Consider the following 20,333-nt stretch of genomic DNA (forward strand, 5'->3'; position numbering starts at 1 on the left):
GGAGCTGCTCAGGGTCGGGGCTTCTCGGACCCCAAAGCACTCACCAGAGGATCCGTCGGCGGTCGTGCTGGATAGAAGTCGTGCAGTTCTGATGATGGCCGGTCCCTCGAGGTCTCATCGCACCTATGGTTCTCAGCTTAGCTGTAGAGGTAGGTAGAGGTCAGAGGTGCCAGGGAAGCCGGGTCTCGTCGTGCTGGTTGGTCGGATTCCTGAGGAAGGACGTGCAGCAAACCGCGGAGTTCTTAGATGGTGCCTGCGGATGCAGGGTGACTACTCCTTAGCCACAAGGGAGAAATCTTGAGAAGAAGTCGAGAGTTCCTTTCGTAGAAAGTAGTTTCTTGATTCAAAGATGATCTAATTTGGAAGGGTCCCCGCTCCTGCCTTTATCCTAAAGAAAGGGGTGGGTACGTGACTAGGTCCTGCCCTAGGGGTGGGACCAGGAAGGGGGGTGGTTACACCCCTCTCCCATGCCGGACTTTCCCCAGGCCAGGGGCTGGTGTGCCCCTGGAACTGGTTCTAGCCGGCAGATGCGTAGTGAGCACCGGGGTGCCACTTGCAGTCACCTTCCTGTAAAGCCCTGCCTACCCAGGATACACAAAACCCTGTCTGGGATGGTGCTAGCACCGCCCCTGACAGGAAACCCTTTGTCAAAGCTCTCCTCGCTGGAAGGACTCCCAGCAGCAGGAGGTCAGACTCGTGTCTGTGGTGGCAGCATCCATTTTGTGGAGCTGAGGCTTCAGTTAACTTTAACCGGGGTTCACAGTTACATACATGTCGTGTCCCTCTAGAAGGGTGGAATGCTAACCCCGTCACCAGAATTGGCGAGGGGTTAGTATTCCAATTCGTATGACACCTTACTCGACATGTTTTGATAAAGCGATACCAAAGATAGCATTTAACCGCGAGGATTATAATGCACTTAAGAGTATATGGTATGCGTTATCATGGAACAGCTATTAGGACTTGGTTCCGCAAGCTGCAAACGGGCTCAGCTCATGCCAGAGCACCATCTCACACGATTCCAAGCACTCTGCCTTCAGGATTGTCAAAGCCTGCCATAGGAGTGACTGATAGGAATCTGTGTGTCCACTTTAGGGTTAGATATAGGTATACTATATCTAAAGCAAAGGGTGATTACACCACCTTGCCCCAGATGTCGTGCAGCCAGTTGTGTCAGATTTAGATGGCCAGCCAGGGGTGGCATAATACATGCTGCAGCCCCTGGGTACACCTATGCCCTGTTACAGGGTCTGATAAGGTGGCCCAGTACCAATTGGAAATGTACCTAAGGTACATGGAATCCATTTTAGAGAGAGAGCAGTAGGCCTGGGGTCCTGATTGGCAGGGCCCCAGGTCAACTAAGTCGGAAAACCAGCAAAACACCAGGCAAAAAGTTGGGGGCAACCATAGTCAGGTATCCACCTTCCTACACTGCAATTATGGTTGAGAGACGGAAGGCAGTCTTATTGAGTATAAGTCCCAAGGTGGGAGACTTTGCCAAAAAAGAGCCCTCCAAGGACCCTAAGGGTTATTTGTTTAGGGGAAGATTGGTGAAGGGGTCAGAAAGTATAACTCCATCTTCACCAGTATAGACAAGGCTTAGTCCTCTTTGAGAAGAGTGTTTGGAAGAGATGTTTTTGATGGGGTCGGTGCAAGGGGCCATTTCCCTGGTCGATAATTTACAAGGCAACAAGAATAAATTCCCTCATGGCCGATATACTTTGTATATTGAGACATGGTTCATATCATTATCTATGTCCTTCAAGATACAACAATAACAATTTCTTTGTTTATATTTTCAAAAGTTTATTTCTTTTTTGTATATATATATCAAAAACTTTTTGTCTCCTTTTTTTAAATTTCTTTCTTTTAAATTCAGTATATTATTTTGAACAATTTAGACAAATATAGCATAAAAACATTTTTCATTATTTAAATACATTTAAAGTTTAATACATTTGTCAAAAAGTTACAAGTATTAACTTTTTGTCCCAAAAATGAAAAAAGGAAGAGAAACCCTGATTCCACAACGCTAATCACACTCACATACTACTCCTACATACACTTGCACACAAATCACTTCCAATTCAAAAAATCTTTTTTCTGTATAAAAGGTGTACTATCAGCAGAGAATAACTCTGTCTGAATGAGAATCACATAGTGTTTTGTGGGATTCCACGCCTGGTCGACGCGCGTTTCGGTGGGTTTGTACCACCTTCCTCAGGACCTCAACAGAAATGCTATCTTCTTTTTTGTGTGGATGCAGGGTATACACTTAAAAGGAGGGGAGCTATTCATTCCCTTTGGGGACTGATTGTAGGCCAGAAGGCCTATCGATGTCAAAGGAGGAACTTGTTCAGTTGTTAGTCCTAATGGAGTGGCAGTTATTATGCAATCATTTTTTAAGGATTTCGGCTTCCTAGGTAAGTCACACATTGTCTTTTCGGGGATTCTTTTCTTGCTCAATAGACTTCGATTGTATCTATGTTCTTCTTTTTGTCCCAATCATGAAATTCCTTGTGACGGCCATACACGGTATAGGGGTTGATTTTTAGAGTGCTATTTACTCCAATAAAGTCTTCAATATCCATCCGCCCGTAAAAACAACATACTTTTGAAAATATAAACAAAGAAATTGTTATTGTTGTATCTTGAAGGACATAGATAATGATATGAACCATGTCTCAATATACAAAGTATATAGACCATGAGGGAATTTATTCTTGTTGTGTTTATACTTTCCTCTCTTTTCCCTGGCTTTAAGTATCCTAAGAGGGGGTCCCCTTGTTTATGTTATTGTTAGAGCCCAAAAACTAAAATTCTTTATAAATGATGACACAATCCACTATCACACTTACCAATCAATACCAGGCCCATAAACATAGTGAGTGAGGTGAATGGATCATATGTTATTTATGACTTTATGCAATAAACTATCTACAGTAAACAAGACCAGCTTGTCATTTTGAAAAGTTTATTTTTAGAATTCATAATTGAAAATCTTTAATAACTCATTTTAATAAAATCAAGCATTTAGTTTTATTAATTCAAATCACATAATCATTGGCACAATGTAAGCTGTCAGAATTAATCAAAATGATGAATTAAGAAATCATTAGCTTTTTCTCCAGGTTAATTTTCAAACCTGAAAGGGAAACAAATAATAAACAGTTGCATGCTTACACTCTCCCAAGGCAATCCGACAGCGCTTCGCCCCTCTGGAAAAGAACGTGCCAAACCCCACAAGAGAGCCAATTTTATATCATTTTTCGCTCTCAAAACTAACTAAATGTTATTATTTTCAAAAGTTCAGCACTGTGATTGGTTTATGGCCATCAGGCCACCTCAGCTACCAGTCCAGAGAATATGCGCGTCACCATGCCATTGTCCATCTAAAGTGACAACGACTTCCGAGGCATTTGCAACAAAAAGTTGCCAATCCACTTCCACCAGAGCTCGGCAGATTCACGCTTGTCACTTCCTCGGCCTTGAATAGGAACATCCAGAGCAGTCCATGAAATAAACTCCATTTAAAAAGTCTTTCTTTAATAAAAAGTCTGAGCCACGAGAAGCAAGTTCAATAACCTCTTGCAAAGTTTTTTTTTCTTTCTACGTGCAGCTTGGCTCAGCTTCTGCTCAGTTCAGGCCGACCAACTTTTCTCCAAAGCAAGAACTAGGCCTCAGCTCACTCTTGAGCTATTATTTAAACAAACACAAAAGAGTGATTAATTCAAGTAAAGCAAACCCTTGTGTACCACCCAGTCCCTTATTAATTAATTAATTAACCCACTAATAAAAACATTTAGCAAAAGCAAACATTTAAAGCAGCACATAAAATAACCACCATTCTTCATGTAGTCCAGCTTTATGTTTCTGAAAGAATAAAAAGATAATTAAATGATACACAGACAGACAATACACCACATAAGACTTACATATAAGCACATATAAAAGCACGTGCCATGAATGATCAGCTGCATGTTAATGGTGACAAAGACAATAGGACAGACATAATAAACAGGACAATATTAATAATGTGTTACAAAAACAGACTTGCAAATGCACAAAAGCACATATAATTAGTTTCCCGCGTGTTCATGTGTGGTGCAAACTTAATCTAGGTTGGATTAATAAAATAAATCATGCAACAGTGCATTAATTAATCAGTTAATGTTATGGGAAATTGAATCCACAAGCCAGAATAAAATATTTTCTGCAGCCTGCTTTATCAACTCCCTCATCTGGTGATATTAAAATCACCAAACAACACACCAAAAATTTTTAGAATTTTTTTTTCCCATTTTAGAGACAACACACACTGAATTCTCTCGATATTAGTTTCCCTAAACCCCTGTTTCAGCTGTCTGATTATCTTTATCAAACTGAACTCTTCGCATCTCTTCTAATTCATATTCCTTTTCCTGTTCCTTTCTGAGTTTATAAATTCTTTTCTTTTCATTTTGACGCTTCCTCCTCTTGTGAATCAAACAACTAATTTTTAGCAGCATTATCATTATAATAATGACAATTACTGGATAGAGCACTTTGCCAATGATGGACCTACCAAGTTCTGAAAACCAATCTTTGATAGCCTCCATTCTTTTCCCAATCTTCTCAGTAAAGGTTTCTTCCTCCATGGGTTCAATTTCCTCATGGAAGTGTGTAATATTTTTAACAAGTAACTCTATATCCCGACTCTTGTCAGGTATATAAGTACAGCAATGTTGGACATGCAAGACCCCACAGACTCCACCCTCTTTTGCAAGCAGAATGTCTAACGCAAGACGATTCTGGATAACCATACTTCTAGTTGCAACAAGTTCTGTGCTAACCAATTGGAAACCACTCGCAGTATCAGTTCAGTTTATAAACTTTATTCGACAGTTTTAAAAAACGTCATAAAAGTACACAAGATAAAATCGTACAAATATCATAAAACAGGAAGGGTACATATCATCGTATGTTGTTTCGAGGACATACAAAAGTCAATAAATGGGGAACACAGTAAAACAGCTAAAACACCATACTCTTCCTTAGAGCAACAGATTTCAGGATAAAGGTTGCAGTAAAAAAACACAAATCCGGGCTAGCAAGCGAAAATAACAGTTTCATGGCATTTGAGGTAGAGAACACAGAGTATTTTTTAAACAACGGTTTCAAGTAAACAATACGTAGGGCTTTATAGAGGGGGCAAATTAACATGAAATGAAGGGTACTTTGTTTGGTCAGTCCATCACATGGACAAGCAGAAGTTGAATACATTTTCATCTTTGGGAAGGCCACAAGATTGTGGACAATACCAAGTCTAAGTCTGGATAATACAAATTGATGAGATTGTCTATAGATTATTTTAAGGTAGGTCGGCAAACCATGACCCTCATTTACATTGGAAAAATAGAAAGCATGGGTTGAATAGTTACGTGTATCTGCTTTCCGTTTACCGAGTTTTACCCTCATGAATTCTTCTTTCAACCCTTTTTTGGATAAAGAAGTTGCAATCTCGGGTTCTTTACGTACATCCAAATGTAAGAAGTCCTTAAAAGTAGTCGCAGTATCAGTTGACAACCTATCCACAATTGTGGACACTTTTCTAATTTTGATAGAGTTCATTGTAATCCCCACCATAGGAATAACAGCACCAAAAATGTCTCCCAGAATTTCTGTGAAGCTTTCTCTTTTGTATCTATTTTTATTCAAGTGTTCACCAAATTCAAAAGTACCTTTTTCATTTCTGTCAACATGAAATATTTTTGGAAAGACCAGGCCAATATAACATGTCCCATACCAGTGGTCTGGGAGACTAAAATAAGCCTTATTGCCACAAATAAAATAAATTCCAGGAAAAATTGGATCCTTTCCACCTTTGAATCCCCATCCCCCTTCAATACGATAAGTATCTTCACATTGACTAGCACCTACAAAAAAATTATCATATAAAGTATTATCTCTCCTAATACAAAATTTACCACTAACTGGTTCATCAATATGTATTGCTGCATTAGTATTAACACCATTTAATTTGGCATCTTCTAACTGCCAATATTTGGACTTAGCATGTTTTAGTTTTTCATTTCTTTTGTAAACAGCCCTTCTCTCCTCAACCATGTTAAGGAAAGTCTTTTCTTCAGCTCTCATTTTGCATGTTAAATTATTTCTATAGGCGTATTCATAGTTTAGTTCATTAGTAACTAAAAAGAATTCCCTCATCTGCTTCGCAGATCTTACTTTGTTTAGGCTATTTACAATTTTGAGATTTGCAAAAACCTCATCAAAGTCTGAGTAATAATACTCCAGACGACCAGTTTGATAGAACAGGCTAGCAATCACACTACAGGTAATGCCATAAGTGAGAGGTAACATATTATATGTCACTCCCTCAGAAACAGAAGTGGGTAATTTTACACACACATAGCAATCTTTGACATTCATTACTTTGACATATTCAGATAAAAGCCTTGAAAATGAATTGGTTGAAAAATCACCAATTGATCTATCTTGATGAGACAGTGGATCATGATTAATAACTCTACTGGACTTGCCAGCATGCTTCTCATGATTAGACTCTACTTTACTAGTAATATTAGTCTTAGATTTTTGCTTATTAACATCAAAAGGATAGACCACAGCTAAAATTAGCCAAAGTAAAATTAATAATATCACACAAATTAATGTCATTTTACAACACCTCTTAAAAATTGAACACCTAGAAGTATCTGATCTAGGCATTTCCAAAAACAAAAATTTTAAATAGAAATGTAAGTAATACCTAACAAAATGATATCCCCCCTTTTAAAATATTTTTTTTTGAAAGATTTTAACCCTAAACAGTTTTCTTCGACCTTGTGTCACAATATATGTCTTTTTTTTTTTTTTTTTTTTAGCTAAACAGAATTTCTTCGACCTTATGTCACTTAACAAATTTTCTTCAGCCTTATGCCAGGAAACAAAGTTACCTAATACATAATTTTTTCAGCCTTGTGCCAGGAAACAAAAAAGTTACCTAATACATATTTTCTTCAGCCTTGTGCTAGGAAATAGATCCTCAACTAATTTCTAACAATTTTAATCCCTGTCACTTTCTAAGAATTCTTGACCACTGCTTTCCACCTCAACAATAGGTGGGATTATTATGTATGTCCATTCTGGAGATCTGTATTTTTGGTTTGGCCTAATTACTCTTTTTGTCTTACGAGTAATAACCTCTATTTTCTTGTTTTCACCTTCGTTACTTTTTTCAAGTTCACTTCCTTGACTAGTAACTTTGTTGACTTGTTCCTTTGATTTCTTCACCAATTTGAATTTCAAATTATTTTCAGGCCAAATGTCTCCTTTTCTCAAGACTTTTTTCTTTGGCACACTTTTGTTGCATTCAGTTTTCCAAGCTCTTTTTCTGTGTTTTCTTATTTCAGAATCTTCATCACTTTCAGTGTCTGTATCTGAGACATCAAATCTGTACCTAGGAATTTCTTTACTCGGCAACTTCACTCCATTTGAAACAATACCTTTACTGGTACTTGGCAATTCTTCTTCTTCAGGAATCACCTTCAGCTTCCCAGCTTCAAGCTTTTTGTTCACAGAGCTACTTCTTCCTTGCCTTTCAAGAGTATCGCTCAGATTTTCGTCTCGCTCAGAATCTTCTGCTTCTTCTGAATCTCTCTTTTCTCTCAGAGACTCTTCTTCAAGCAAATCATCATCATCAACACCTCGAATTCCAGTATTCAGATCTTTTTTATTCAAGTTCTGACTTCCATCTAGATTTTCTTGATGTTGATTTTCTTCTTGATCACCGAAATCAGAATCCGAATCTGAATCAGAATCAGGATCTTCTGGGTCTCTTTCTGAATCTGAATCAGCTGCTGTATCACCTTCTTCATCAAAATTTTCAGGAGGTGACACACAAATTGTATGGGTTGGATGAATCCACCTTTTTAGTCCTCTGCACTTGATTGCATTTGTTGTAATCAAGATTACCTGACGAGGCTTCTGCCACCTCGGTGACAAACAGTTCCTTCTTCGGTGAACCTTCGTCCTAACCCAATCACCGGGTTGCAAATCATGCGCTTGTACTTTTTCTTTTGTAATAATGTCAGTTCCCACCTGATGAAACACAGAATGCATCACATCAGATAGATTTCGGCAGTATTCAAAAATCGCACTATCATTAATGCTCATCAATTTGCCAACTGGTACAAATGCTTGTCTCATCACTCTGCCCATCACAATGTCGTGAGGACTAAGACCTGTCTTTCTATCTGGGATACTTCTCATTGACATTAGAACAAGTGGAAGTGCATCTGTCCACTTTACTCCTGTAGCATCACACATCTTTGCGATACTATTTTTGATTGTACCATTTATTTGTTCAACAACACCTGATGCCTGTGGTCTGTAAGCACAATGCATCTTCTGTTCTATGTCTAAAGCATTACAGATCTTTTTCATCAAACTGTTCTCAAAATGCCTTCCACAATCATTTTCAATGGTGACCGGAAATCCATACCTAGGTATGATTTCTCTTAGAAGTAACTTTGCCACAGTAACAGCATTGGCATGACGAGTTGGAAAAGCTTCCACCCATCTTGAAAACAAACAAACAAACACCAAAATATAATGTAGACTATTATGTCTTGGCATTTCAACAAAATCCATCTGCAATCTGGTAAAAGGACCACCCTCCCGTCCTATGGTTCCCATGCTTGTAACAATCTTTTTGTGAACATTCATCTGTTGGCAGGTTAAACATCTTTGACAAAGTGACTCCGCAATTGATCTAAATTTTACATTGAACCATGTTTGTCTGAATAATCTAATCATGGACCCTTTCCCCATATGACCTTGACCATGACACAATCGTGCCATATCAGCAATCATGCTGTCTGGCATTACAACTCTTCCATCTTTGTGTACCCAGATCCCGTCTTCCTCTCTTGGTCTGCAATCACCCTTTAGCCATATGTTTTTCTCTTCTTCACTTGCCTCATCCTGTAAATCTTTTATTTCTTGCCATGTCTCAACTACAGAAATTAGCATGAGAGAATTCATTGTGTGACTTCCGTCTTTTTCCCGATTGATTGCGTAATTGTTTCTGGCACAATATTTTGCCATCTCGTCTGCAAAGGCATTTCCTTTGGTAATGTAATCATCACCCTTCTTATGTGCCGAACACTTCACAACTGCTATTTGTTCTGGTAACTGAATGCCATCAATTAATCTTTTAATCAATTTAGCATTTCTTATTGGAGTTCCTGCAGAAGTTAAATAACCTCTATTGGACCAGAGTTGTCCATAATCATGAACAACACCATAACCATACTGACTATCAGTCACTATGGTTACTCTTTTGCCAGCTGCTCTTTCACAAGCTCGAATTAAACCAATTAATTCTGCAATTTGAGCGGAACGAATTCCATCCAAAGGTGAACCTTCAACAACATCTGAAACTGTACACACTGAGTATGCTGCTCTCAGAATCCCTTCATCATTTCTCAAACAAGATCCGTCCACGAAGTATATCACATCTGATTCTTGTAATGGGACATCTTTTATGTCCTGTCTTGGTTTTGTGCAGTAATCTACAACATCCAGGCATTCATGATCAATGTCATCCTCATTACTTACCTCAGTAATAGCTCCATCAGGTAATAATGTGGAAGGGTTCAAGTTTACACATCTAACAGCTGTTACATTGTCTGAACCCAAAATTGTTTTCTCATATTTTGTCAGTCTGCTGCTTGTTAAATGTTGAGTTCTACTTCTGGTAAGGAGAATTTCAACTGAATGAGGTACATATACCTTTACAGGAAAACCCATAATGATACCCTCACTTTGCTCAAGACTTACACTTGTTGCGGCCACTGCTTTTAAGCAACCTGGCAAAGCTTTTGCAACAGGATCCAAAACTGCTGAAAAATATGCAATTGGTTTTCTCAAGTTTCCATGCCTTTGTATAAGGACTGACAATGCACAACCTTCTCTTTCACTGCAGTAGAGTTCAAATTCTTTTTCATAATCTGGCATACCCAGAGCAGGAGCTTCACATAAGCTCTTTTTTAACTGCTCAAAAGCTTCCAGCTCAATTTCTGACAATCTAATGGGATCTTTTACATCTGCCTTTGTCAGTCTCTGAAGTGGTTTTGCAATGACTGAAAACCCACTAATCCATTGTCGACAGTAACCAACCATTCCTAGAAACATTCTCACCTGTCTCTGTGTTGTTGGTGGTTGTATTGCTCGAATCATTTTAATTCTTTCAACTGTCACTTTTCTGGTTCCCTTTGCAATTCTGTGACCAAGATATTTCACTTCTTGTTTACAAAACTGCAATTTTGCTGGTGAAACTTTATGTCCTTCATCTGCCAAACGGTTTAACAGGGTAATGGTATCAGTAACACAATTTTCTCGTGTTTTGGCTGCCACAAGCAAATCGTCAATGTACTGTACCAATGTGGAATTACCAGGCAACACTAGATCTTCCAGAGATTTCTTTAATAATTGATTAAAGATAGATGGACTCTCAGTATACCCTTGAGGAATTCGACACCATGCTAGGATCCTATTTTGGAACCTGAAAGCAAAAATTTTCTGGCTATCTGGATGCAATGGAACTGTAAAGAATGCATTGCACAGATCAATGACCGTGTACCATTCTGCATCATGTGGAATCTGGTAAAGAATTACTGCAGGATTTGGAACAATGGGACAGCAGGGAACAACTATCTGATTAATTTTTCTTAAATCTTGAACAATTCTGTATGTTCCATTTGGCTTTTTAATACCCATAATTGGTGAATTGCATGGACTGCTTTCAATTTCTTTTAACACTCCTTGACTTATGAATTTTTCAATCACAGGAATGACACCTTCAATTGTCTCTGCCTTTATTTTATATTGAGGAACATTTGGAAAATCAACTCCCTGTTTAACAGTGATTTTTACTGGATCAATATTTTTCATAAGACCCATATCATTACCTGTTAGGTCCCAAATTGCTGGATTGACTGGCTCTTTGAGCTCTTCTGGCAAATCATTTTTATCAAATACAGGAAATATTGGTGGTGTTTTTTCTTCTTCCACCATCATCATGGTCCATTTATAAAGACCATCTTCTTCTGCTGTTTGCATTTCAATGCCTTCTGGTGAGCAATATATTCTGCAATTCATTTTACATAATATATCACGACCCAACAGATTCACAGGACTGCTGTCACAAACTAGAAATCTGTGTTTATCTTTGTAATTGCCTATTTCCACTTTTACTGGATCTGTCAGACTGGTTCTAATTTGTTGATTAGCTACACCTACAACTTGAATGGTTTCACCCGAGAGAGGAAGGTTTTCTATTTCTGCTGATCTAACAGTAGAACGGGTAGCACCTGTGTCCACAAGGAAAGTGATATCTTTATCATTTACCTTTCCATTAACAAATGGACCAGACTGATCTACCTCAAGAGTGGGTCCAAGCACACACTCTTCCTCCTCTCTCAGGCACCGTCATGAGTAATCCTCTGATGAATCACTCACCTCTTTGTCATTTAACCAAAATTGAGAAGCATTTGCCATGTTGACTTTTGACACATTTTTAACCAAATTATTTCCACAGAAACCTGTTTCAGGAGAAAATCTCTGTGTGTTAGCACAGCCAGGAAATGGTGCTTGAGGTAACTGATTCTGTTGAATTTGATTCTGCTGTACCTGATTTTGTTGTTGAAACTGGCTTTGCTGTGTCTGGTTGACTATCTGTCGCTGTAACTGTCGCTGCTGATTTAACTCGTGCAGTTGCCGCTGTAGCTGTTGTTGTTGCTGCGGACTTAATTCACACTGCACCTGTGGATTCAATGAATTATTTTTAAAATTTCTGGACGGGTTTTTACACTCTCGCTTCCAGTGTCCAATTTCGCCGCAATTAAAACATGGGAGCTTTTGTTTTAACTCATCAATATTTACATTAAATTTTGGCTTTGAATTATTAAAATTACCCTTAAACTTTCCTTGTTGCATAGAACCTAACTGCTGTTGTTGTTGCTCAGCTACCTTCACCTGTGCCCACATTGCTTTCTCCTTGAGACTTTTCTGCTTTGCATCTATCTCGTCACTACAATATTTTGCTTTTCTCAAGATGTCATCTAGTGATAATGATTGCCAACAAACAATTCCACTTCTAATCATGTCACCAATTTCAGGTCTCAGGCCATATACAAATTTGTATATGAAGTGGCTCATGTCTTGTTCACTTAATTTTTCATAGCCACTGTACTGTTTAAAAACTAACAGTAACCTCTCATAAAATGAATGAACTGATTCTTTTGGTTCCTGATTTGTTCTGTCTATTTTAACCCAGTCCACTTCCTTTGGGGGAATTTTCTCTTTCAGCCAATAAATTACTTTCTTATAAAGATCCATGACATCTTTTGATGGGGCACCTGTAATTTTATCTCGGGCAGGTTCTTCTTTTGGCCAATCTATAGAGATCTTGCATTCTGTCCAAAGATCTGATGGAACAACAATGTCAAAGAATCCATCCAGATCAATCCACAGAACCTTTGACACCCTTATGAATCTGTCTACCTGACGGTACCACTCCACTGGTTTTTCCCTCAAACGTGGAAAATCATTGGTAAACAGGAGTATATCCTGTCTGGACCAAGGAACATGCACATACCCACCTCCTGCTATTTCTCTCATTGGAAATTCAGAAATTTCATCATTTCTTAGTCTTTTATCTTGTTCTTTCTTTGACCATTTCATTCTCCATTTACCTAACTCACCTAATTTTCTGAGAAAGTTTATTAATTCTCTTATGTGAGTTATTCTTCCAGCAGCGTTTAAATTATCAATGTCCCTCTCAGAGAAATCCACCCTGTAATGTTTCTGTAAATGTTTTTGTTTGCTCAAATCAATCTCTAACTCAGCAGCCATTTCTTCCAGTTGTTCATACCTGTTTTTAGTTTTCCACTGAATGCTCTTGCATATGAATAATAATTCATCATCTTGATACAATTTCAAATTATCAGTACCAATTGTGCCAATGATCAATTCCTCCAGATCAGCTTTTAATTTAGCTACATCAAGCTTTTTATAATCAGGGACTTCAGGGGACATTCCATTTTGAGATAATTCTGTTCTGTTTAAACTTTTTGCTGACAAACCTGAGTCTGAACCTGCCACAGTTGGTGTCTGCGAACTTGATAAACTTCCATGTAGTGTTAAATTTGGCATCATAGATTTTTCTCTATGAATCTCCGAAAGTTCTGAATAAAATTTTTCAGCAACCTTTTGAATTTCAGCATTTAATGGAACTGTTAAGGCTGTTTGTCTATTTTCTCCTTGGTCAAAAACTGGTACCACAGGACCAATAGTTACTGGTACTGTAACTGCTTCCATACCTTTTGTCAGCTGTTCAATTAAATCATGCTTTGCTTTATTATAACTAGAAATTTCTTGCTCAGCTGGTAATCTTTCCTGATTTCTTACAGAATTATTTTCTTGATAAGCTACTCTGCCTCTGTTAGGTGTACTACAATTATTTACTGAGCCTACCCTTCCAGGTAATTTAAAAAATCTAGGAGAACCTTCCTCAACTTCTCTAGGTGGTGCGCTTGGAGATGTTTCTGTAGAAACTCTCGGGGTAGAGTGAGAACCTGCTTGATAAGGTGGCGGTTTAGGTTTAGTGGCATAAATATCTTCTAAAACTGCGTCATCTAATTCCTCATCAATTCCTCTTCCAGCTGTCTTTTGTTCTAAATCTTCATTAATCATTATTCTTATGGGATACAGACCATCATACATGTCTGCTTTTCTCCAGCGTCTCACTTTATCTTCATGTGTTTCTTTATTTACAACATATTTTGAATATTTAGGTACTGTACACTTGCTTTCACGTTCAAGTTCCATCATCTCAACTTCCCACTCAACTAGGGCTTCAAATTGTGTAGGTCTTGGCTTTGGTACAAGATCCATCATCTTTCCTCTTAAATTTTGTAAAACTTTCATATTAAATGACCCATCTTCTGGCCAGGCTAGTACACCATCTTTTTTGGTATACTGTATCGTTATCAAACCAAATTACTGTATGATAACCATATTCACCTTCCATATAGGCTGCAGGTGTTTTATACTTATGAAGTAATTTACCACCACGTGTCTCAATTTTCTTGTCAGGTTTAAAATAATTTTTCACCTTTTGAAACCATGTAGGCTTTTTTTATGATCATCCCAATAACTCATGTTGTTTGTATTTTAATTCAAAACCTATAAATTTATAATTTTATTTGTAATTTTAAACAACTATTTTTATCTAATTTGTATTAATTAAATAATTAATATCCTTATTTTAATCACCTTTGCTACTAATATCCTAATCAGTGTCTTTATTTGTTGTATTATTTACTAATTATCAGTGGTAAATATCAAAATAATTTTTTTAATTTAAAGAATTAAAGCTTTAAGCATTAATAACATGGGAAAATCACTTCTCTGAAATGTAAACAATGTGTTTGACCAATCACCATGTGGCTTCACAACAGGCAGCCAATGAAAATGCCTACTGTCTTTCGACCTCTGTGACACTGTAGTGTCAACAACCAATCAGCACAAAGCTAGACTCCATGTGACTGCACACGTCACTACCAGCTTCCCCCTATCCCTCGTGATGCACCTCGTCCCCACGGAGCCCCACCAAACCTCCTCCCAGCCTCAGCTCCTTAATAGAACCCAAACAAATACCAACAAGCAAAAGGGCGTGCCACCACAGCACAGTGTTCGCTCCTAAAAAAAAAAAAAAAATCTGCGCACTTCTAACACTCGCTCGCTCCTCAGAGCTGTCAATTTTAATTTACTTGCGTGTTAATTTAAAATCACTCGCGCTCACACAGCGCGATCGTAGCTCACTTGGCTTCAATCACGAAGCCTCGAAGCCTCGCCCAATGGGAGCGTGGCTCTCCTGTGACGCGACGCACTGGCGTCCAATGGCAGCGTGTGGTGACGCGACGCTCCAGCGTCCAATGGGGGCACAGCTTCAACAATGACGCGACGCGTTGGAAGCGCGGCTGAGCAACAATGCAAGCGGACTTTAATTAAAACCTGGACAACAGCTGACGCGCTGCCAACTTTAAACTAAATACGAGTAAAGCTTCTCCTAATGAGAGCACGGCGCGCGGCTCCTCCTAATCCTACACAACACACGGAGCTTCGCCGGCTCCTCCGTGGGCTCGACCACCTCGCCCAATCACAGCGCGGGAGGTTGCCGGCTCCTCTGTGGGGGCTCGCCGGCCTCGCCCAATCAGAGCGCGGCCTTTGTATGACGCGACGGCGCGTCTCCCAATCACAGCGCGGCGGCCGACGTAATCAGCCGCTGCAGCTGTCGGCTCTCACCATTCACTCGCAGGCCTCCCCCCTCCTTCACAAAACACCGAGAACGCTCGGTGTATTACGGAAAGGAAAGAAAACAGATTACTAGAGGGAAACGAGCAAAATATTAGATAGGCTCGAGGCGAACAACGCATGTAGCTAGGCGGGTTATCAAGAGATTTAGAAAATATTAAAAGAACAGAACGAGCGTGCAATAATTATAACCATCAGAGAATCCCAATGAGAAGGTCAAATTTACGCAATTAAGAATAATATTAAATACTTATAACAGTATTTAAATAAAGATCGTATTCTAACCAATGGGAGCGCTTGCTAAGACTTCCACCCAATCAGAGCGCGGCAGGCTCTGACGTATGCAGCAGGCTGCAGCTGCAGGTTCTCTCCCCACACGCTTTTACTCCTAAAACAGCCCCTCCCTTACAATTTTCGATCGGGGCACTTTTAAATGGATTTAAACAGCGCACAATATTTCTAAATGTATTTAAGTGGCGCAAATCACTATATAACACTCTAAAACAGCGTTTTCTTTACTCTAAGGCTCAAAAAACGTTTCTGATTATCTTATAAAAACGCAATTAATAACAACATTGAAAACAAACCATTTGTCTGCTTCTCTAACAAAGAGATAGTTTTAAACATTCATCCAAGTATTCTTAGTGTGGAATAGACGACGCTATTCTCACAGAATAATTTCTATTGCTAATAGAGTAATTCTTACCCTACCCTTCAATTTTACAAAGCATTCACACACTTTCAGACAAAGAAAACCCTGTTCATACACACACGAATTCTTGGCAGGACTTGAACCAACCACAGAAAACGTCAGGCGTTGATAAGAATAGACGACGCTATCTCACCCTTCACTCGAGTTTGAATAACTCCTACTACTCTTTTCACAGAAAGCTTTAAAACAGGCTCACCAGGTCCCTCTGCTTACTGCTACAATTTCATAGGCAATCCTCACTAAACATTTAACCATGCAATCTAAGGTCCCTAAACTTGTGTTGTACGCCCACAACACGTGATATATGCTATACCACAATTTTGAAACAGACAAATGCACTGTGTAACTCTTCTAGCTACACTACCTTGCCGGCCGGCAATTAACTAGGAATCTTTCACACTGCTGGAAAAATTCCTTAAGACTACATATAACAACCTGACAAAATCAAAAACTTAACAGTTGTTAAACATCAATCCTATGTCTATACCAACATATATGTAACATGTATGTCAAAAACAACATATAACAATCCTCTGCTACCAAATTGTTAGAGCCCAAAAACTAAAATTCTTTATAAATGATGACACAATCCACTATCACACTTACCAATCAATACCAGGCCCATAAACATAGTGAGTGAGGTGAATGGATCATATGTTATTTATGACTTTATGCAATAAACTATCTACAATAAACAAGACCAGCTTGTCATTTTGAAAAGTTTATTTTTAGAATTCATAATTGAAAATCTTTAATAACTCACTTTAATAAAATCAAGCATTTAGTTTTATTAATTCAAATCACATAATCATTGGCACAATGTAAGCTGTCAGAATTAATCAAAATGATGAATTAAGAAATCATTAGCTTTTTCTCCAGGTTAATTTTCAAACCTGAAAGGGAAACAAATAATAAACAGTTGCATGCTTACACTCTCCCAAGGCAATCCGACAGCGCTTCGCCCCTCTGGAAAAGAACGTGCCAAACCCCACAAGAGAGCCAATTTTATATCATTTTTCGCTCTCAAAACTAACTAAATGTTATTATTTTCAAAAGTTCAGCACTGTGATTGGTTTATGGCCATCAGGCCACCTCAGCTACCAGTCCAGAGAATATGCGCGTCACCATGCCATTGTCCATCTAAAGTGACAACGACTTCCGAGGCATTTGCAACAAAAAGTTGCCAATCCACTTCCACCAGAGCTCGGCAGATTCACGCTTGTCACTTCCTCGGCCTTGAATAGGAACATCCAGAGCAGTCCATGAAATAAACTCCATTTAAAAAGTCTTTCTTTAATAAAAAGTCTGAGCCACGAGAAGCAAGTTCAATAACCTCTTGCAAAGTTTTTTTTTTCTTTCTACGTGCAGCTTGGCTCAGCTTCTGCTCAGTTCAGGCCGACCAACTTTTCTCCAAAGCAAGAACTAGGCCTCAGCTCACTCTTAAGCTATTATTTAAACAAACACAAAAGAGTGATTAATTCAAGTAAAGCAAACCCTTGTGTACCACCCAGTCCCTTATTAATTAATTAATTAACCCACTAATAAAAACATTTAGCAAAAGCAAACATTTAAAGCAGCACATAAAATAACCACCATTCTTCATGTAGTCCAGCTTTATGTTTCTGAAAGAATAAAAAGATAATTAAATGATACACAGACAGACAATACACAACATAAGACTTACATATAAGCACATATAAAAGCACATGCCATGAATGATCATCTGCATGTTAATGGTGACAAAGACAATAGGACAGACATAATAAACAGGACAATATTAATAATGTGTTACAAAACCAGACTTACAAAAGCACATATAATTAGTTTCCCGCGTGTTCATGTGTGGTGCAAACTTAATCTAGGTTGGATTACTAAAATAAATCATGCAACAGTGCATTAATTAATCAGTTAATGTTATGGGAAATTGAAACCACAAGCCAGAATAAAATATTTTCTGCAGCCTGCTTTATCATTATCGATAATTTACAAGGGCCAGAATCAGTCCCAGGGACGTAGGACATCCAGAGATTTTCAGTCTGCCACTGGGTTTTATCCCCAGAGAGCAAGAACAGGCAGGATACACCAGTCAAGAGGAAGAGCACAGTTTGCTCAAAGATTTCAGGGTAAGTATGAAGACTTCTTTTTGTTCTATCCCAAGATTGGTAGGGGGAAGATTAAGGTGGTTTGTGAACAATTGGGAAGTCTTAACAAAGGATCGGTGGGTACTTCTAATAGTTCAGTTATGTTTTAAAGTTCGGAGAGTATCCAATACAACTGGGGGAGCCAAGGCAGTTAGTCTTTCAAGAGTAGCTACAGATTTTAGTGGAAAAGGAAGTGCAGGAGATGTTACTAAAAGGAGCTATAGAGAGAGTGTCCGAGGAAAATCAGGGACTTGTGAGTACAATCTTTTTGGTCAGAAAGAAGGACAAAGGTTGGAGGACCATGGTGAATTTGAGAGGGTTGAATCAATTTCTCATTTATAGGCATTTCAAGATGGAGGGAATCCATCTATTGAGGGATATTTTGCAGGAGAACTACTGGTTCGTGAAATTGATCCTGAAGGAATGTGTATTTTACAATTCCAATAGCAGAAAGAGTCACAGATTTCTTTGTTAGGGTGGTTGGGAGTTGTGTATCAGTTTGCATGCCTTCCATTTGGGTTGTCGTCGGCACCATGGTGTTTTACAGAGGTTCTGAGACTATTGGCGAAGTTTCACAGGAACGGGAGGCATAAGAATGATCATGTATCTGGACGATTTTTTTTTAATAATGTCACAGAGTTAGGAGGAGTTGGAAAAGCAGCTGCTTGTGGCTATAGATCTTTTGGAAGAACCGGGGTTTCTGATCAACAGAGAAAAGTCAGCGCTAGTACCCAGTCAGTGTTTGTAATTTTTGGGTTTCATAGTGAACACGACAAAAAAGACTGAGTCTTCCAGAAAAAAGAGTGGTAAAGAAAAAGAATCGGACGGGAAAGGTTTGTTGAGGAAAGAAAGTGTTATTTTGAGGACGATAGTGAGAGTGATTGGTTTGTTTTCTTCTTCGATTCAGGTGGTTTCCCCTGGTCTGCTTCTTACAGAGCTATACAGAGATTAAAGACAGGAGCTTTAAGGAAAGGCTTGTTTTATGGAGATCAGATTTTTCTATCAGAGGATGCTTGGGAGGAGTTGGTATGGTGGTTGGATAGTCTGGAGGCCTGGAATGGCTGTGTAGTTTTTGGTGTATGCACGGATTTTTTGATTGAAACAGATGCAAGCCTCTATGGTTGGGGACGTCTTTGGAACATCAAGAGACTGTCTGGAGATGGTCTTTGGAGGAGAATTCGGAACACATAAATGGTTTGGAGTAGAAAACAGGTCTGTTTTCTTTGCCAAGTTTTGGTAAAAAGTGGAAGGAACTTCAATGTTTTACTGAAGATGGACCATGTTTCAGTGGTTCAGTATATAAACCGCTTAGGAGGAAGCAGATCGAAGAGTTTGACTCAGATTGGGAAGCAGATTTGGAGTTATTGTCTAGAACAAAAACAGGGTATTTTATGGGGCAGGACAATTATGTGGCAGACTGGGATTCCAGATATCACAGGGATTTCGGCGACTGGGAGTTAAATGTGCACATTTTTCAGAGAATACTTCTGGTTTGGGGTCCACTAGAGGTGGATTTGCTTGACACAAGACTAACGTTCCAGTTAAAACTTTATTACGTGATCCTTTAGCAGACGGGGTGGATGCATTTCAGTAATATTGGAGTAATATATGGTTAAGCATTTCCTCTGTTTGCGATGATACAGAGGGTATTGTTGATGGTGAGGAGACAGAGATGTCAAATAATTCTTGTGACGCCTGTTTGGGCAGGACAAGCTTGGTTTCCAGGTCTGTTGGTGATAGCAATAGAGGAACTCTTTTCAATCCCAGAGTTAGAGGACATTCTTTTAGGGCCAGAAGGGGGTTTTCATCCTTTGGTCGTGGTAGGGGCTTTGAGCCTTCTTAATTGGAAGATTTCAGGGGAGGAGTGCAGTTCACTGGACTTTTGCAGTGGGCTCAGGTATTAGCATCAGGGACAAGGAAGACATATGTTGGTGAATATAAAAAAATGGGTTTGTTGGGGCATGATAAGGGGTTTGCATCCTGTGGAAGCATCTGCCATTGCGTTATCAAATTTTATATTAGCTTTATTTGAGAACGCTTTAAGTTACAGAACTATAAATTGTTGTAGGTCTGCGGTTGCAGCAGGACATGCTTTGGTAGGA

The sequence above is a fragment of the Lissotriton vulgaris genome, chromosome 7, assembly GCF_964263255.1.
Source record: "Lissotriton vulgaris chromosome 7, aLisVul1.2, whole genome shotgun sequence".
NCBI classification, from domain to species: domain Eukaryota; kingdom Metazoa; phylum Chordata; class Amphibia; order Caudata; family Salamandridae; genus Lissotriton; species Lissotriton vulgaris.